Here is a 3,676-nt window from a genome sequence, read left to right on the forward strand (position 1 = left end):
TTTTAAGTTAGATTAGTAATTAAGTTTATTTAATTATTCGGGATCGTTAATCTAATTGGTTAAAGGACATATCGAATTTTCAGCATTATTGGTCATTTCAATCATAAGTCATCTCCTTCTTCTATAATGTTTAAGACAAGTTCAGATTTTAAAAAGGGTCGTTGAACATTCCTTTGGGGCATATTTTCCCATCTTAAAGTTTTTAATCTCATAAGTCTTTTGAGAATTAATTGGACTGAGTTTATGCGAGCTTAAAGTTTTGAGATTATATTGAGTTTGGTAGCTGCTATTTCATTTTTGTTCTTCCATAAATGAGTTAAATAAGTTTTAAGGCAAAACAGTTTCTAAAAGTCTGAATCTAAACCGAATCTCTAAATTTTAGTGGATTGTTATCCCATTCTAAATCCACTTCTACCTAACTTTGGGTTCAATTTTTTTTTTTTCTGTAAATGGTTTTACCTTTCTCTAATTCATTTAAGAGGTTGAAGTTTAGCTTGCTTGGAAAAAATGACGTTCTTAAAATTTTATCCATGCCTATTTCGAATATCCATTGAGAATCAAGATTTTTCTTAAATTCAACCACGAAGTTTTTCAAATGACATTTAACTTTAAAATACTATTTTTTTTTTCTTTTTCCATGTTTTAATCTTTAGCGTAATTTTAATTTGACGAGTAGTATTCATATAATAATATTTTACACTTGTTAATTATAAGTTATTTTCCTTAAATACTTAGAGTATCTAAACGCTATTTTCATACGTATTTGGATCATGCATTAATCAATCTAAGTTTGGCCGGTTAACCGTAATTAACGGATTCTAATGGATGCCTAAGACCTTCCCATTAGGATATTTAGAATCCTTACCTAGAATTTGTTAGGTTAGTAAGACCTTTAAAATTGGAGTTTAGTTAAGCAATATTTAGTTAATAATTAGGTGTCCTAATTCACCATTAAAATAATTAGGTGGCGACTCCTTAAATTAAAATAATATAGGAATCACCAATATGTTGTACTCTATTTTAACCCGTTTAAATGGGGTATAGCACCCTTCTAACAGCAAACATATAATAACGATCGATCATCGACATAAGTAAGCAAACAAACAAAAAAATAAATTCGACAATCAAATGGGGTATGTTCGGGTTCAACACGAGCAACAATTCTCTTCGGTATCTCACTGTTTGAACAGGACGAAGGTGAGAAAGAAATGAGGATATGCAGATAATTGGCCCGACGTAGTGGCCTCGTCGGGTCCTAGGATGCCATCGAGTCCCCGGGGAACTCTTCAACTTCGGCATTGTCATGCAAAACAAAGTAAGAAAAAAAGATTAGAAGCAAGAAACAGGCTTTAATATGATAATAAATACACAAAACAAATCATTAATATGTGACCCAATAATTCTCATATAGTTCATTTTGGAATTGCGGAAACAGAAGAGTTATGTAAATCAAAACAGATTAAAATGGATTATCAGCTTAAGAGTTGAGACAGGTAGAATATCTGAGTAATTCTTTAAAGGAAACTATCCATTGCATTTGGATAAAGTTGAAGTCACATAAATGCTTGTCTTCTTAGTAATTGAGATCTCTAGTTTATTTCTCAATCAATCTGGAAACAACAGTTTATGATCTTCCTCTATTTCTTTATAAGGGTCTATAGTCCCCTATGTTAAACCACTGAAGTTGTGAGGCTAGATCTTTTGCATTAATCAACAACACGATTACTATATAAACTAACACCAGAGGGAAGTGATACTAAATTACATCATATTGAAGAAACTGAATTAGTCCGTGACTTGTATAAAAACTTAAATTGCAAGGGAAATACACTAGGATAACATAAAAGTATAAGGTTTTTCCATGTCAAACTTTCTTTATTCAGAAATATTTATCCGAAAGACGCATATTTCAATAGATAAAATAAATACAATTATTAGAGTAGAACATAGCAGTGATTCATCCTAAAGGTTATCTAAACCAGCATTTCCCATAATTTAAACTCTAAAAGGAACAACTAAACGAGTGATATTAGAACAGATATGAAATATGGATTTAACTAAATGAACTGTCAATAACCCTTGTTAAAACATAAGACAGATCCTAGTAATTCAGGCCAAACAAGACTTACATTTACTGCTTCAGCATTATCAAACCAAGATGGAAATGAACTAAGTCTAACAATGATCATAGACAGGGGAAAAACTGAGATTGAATCAAGCAGGCAAGTCTAGAAGTTTAATGTATCGACATATAAACCAACGAGAGAAACAAATTCATGCTTTGCATACATGTTGCACTAATAGGTAAAACTAACTCCTGAGCTTATAAAAAGAAAACTCAGTCATGCTAAACCATTAATAGACTGTCAGCAAGCATATATACAGATCATGTCGTAGTGTTGTATTCTAGATTAACTATTCCCAAGAGATTTTCAACCCAAAAAACAGTCCTTAAGGTTCAAATCGATCTTTTTCAGTAGAATATATGAAATTAGAATATATTAACAGCCATACCAATCAACGATTTACATAAAACTAGAAATGTAAATTTATGAGATGGGATTTGCGCATTACTGACCTTTTCCGAGTGCAGTGAATAGGGAGTCGATGCCTCGAATCTACTCTATCGTATTGACAGATCCGAACTTTGAGCCCCATAAATTCGACTGAAAGTGTTGAGGGCTTTAATGAACTAAAGTTTCGTATTTCTTTTGGGCGAATCGAGTAAAACACTAAAAAAATTGAGAGCTGAGATTTTTTATTCCCTTTGGCTGAGGACTTAAAGTGATATTTATAGGTGTAAATCAACACCTAGGGTTTCGATTTGGGTGGGATTTCAAAGTTGAATTAGCTATTTGAAAAATCAAAATCGAATCTTTGAAGTTGCTTTATTTTCAGAAATTTCAGAAGGGTTTTTGGCCATTTATGTTGACTAGCTTGTTGAAGATGAGAAAGGAGCATTTGCACGAAAATGGGGGCAACAGAGATCTGCCATTGTTGAGGGCAAATGAACCCTTGTTCAAAAAAGGAAAAAGATGAGAGAGAGAGGGTTGTGCGGAGCAACGAACGTTGCTATTAGCTGGGAGAACACATAAGCATTGAAAGCTTTGCCCAAAATGGGCGAACAAGGTCTGGAACGGTGAAAGGGATTAGGGTTTTGCTAAATGGAAGAGAGAGAGAGAGGGAGGAAAGACGAGCAGCGAATGGGGAGGAGAGCAGGTGCGGCGTTCCCTTTGATTAGGGTAAATCAAATGATGCCTAAGTTTTAAGAAATGGGCCGGACGGGTGGTTAGCGGGTATAGGCTGAATCGGGTCGGGTGAACGAGGTAATGGGCTGCTCCGGGTCGGCTGTTGGATTTAATATGTGGGCTGATTTGGGCTCAGTTGTTTGGGCCATCAATTAGCTGAAAATATGAATCCTTTTTCCTTTGTCCTTTGTTCAATTATTTTTTGGGCTTCTAATTTAATAACTAGTACAATGTATACTATGATAATTAGTGATTAATATGTAGAAAATAAAGGACTTGATAAAGTATAATTAATTTAACGAGTACAAAATCTGAAAATAAAATGATGACGAACCATTTTAAAATTTTGTGATAAAGTAATGCTAGTAATAGTGAAAAATGAAATAACGATATTAATAGTGAAAAATGTTTAGCTCGCCAATAAATTT

The 3,676-nt window shown here is 33.4% G+C and overlaps 1 long non-coding RNA gene across 1 annotated transcript; it reads right to left on the reverse strand.

Annotated features, from left to right (window-relative positions):
* Positions 1 to 991: 991 nt before the first annotated feature.
* On the reverse strand, positions 992 to 3,232 carry LOC132628033 (uncharacterized). The gene is made up of 2 exons (XR_009578025.1): positions 2,579 to 3,232; positions 992 to 1,290 (listed from the first exon to the last, which is right to left on the reverse strand). It is a non-coding gene; the product is annotated as an uncharacterized LOC132628033 (long non-coding RNA).
* Positions 3,233 to 3,676: the final 444 nt, after the last annotated feature.

This window comes from Lycium barbarum, chromosome 2 (genome assembly GCF_019175385.1).
Source record: "Lycium barbarum isolate Lr01 chromosome 2, ASM1917538v2, whole genome shotgun sequence".
Taxonomy (NCBI): Eukaryota; Viridiplantae; Streptophyta; class Magnoliopsida; order Solanales; family Solanaceae; genus Lycium; species Lycium barbarum.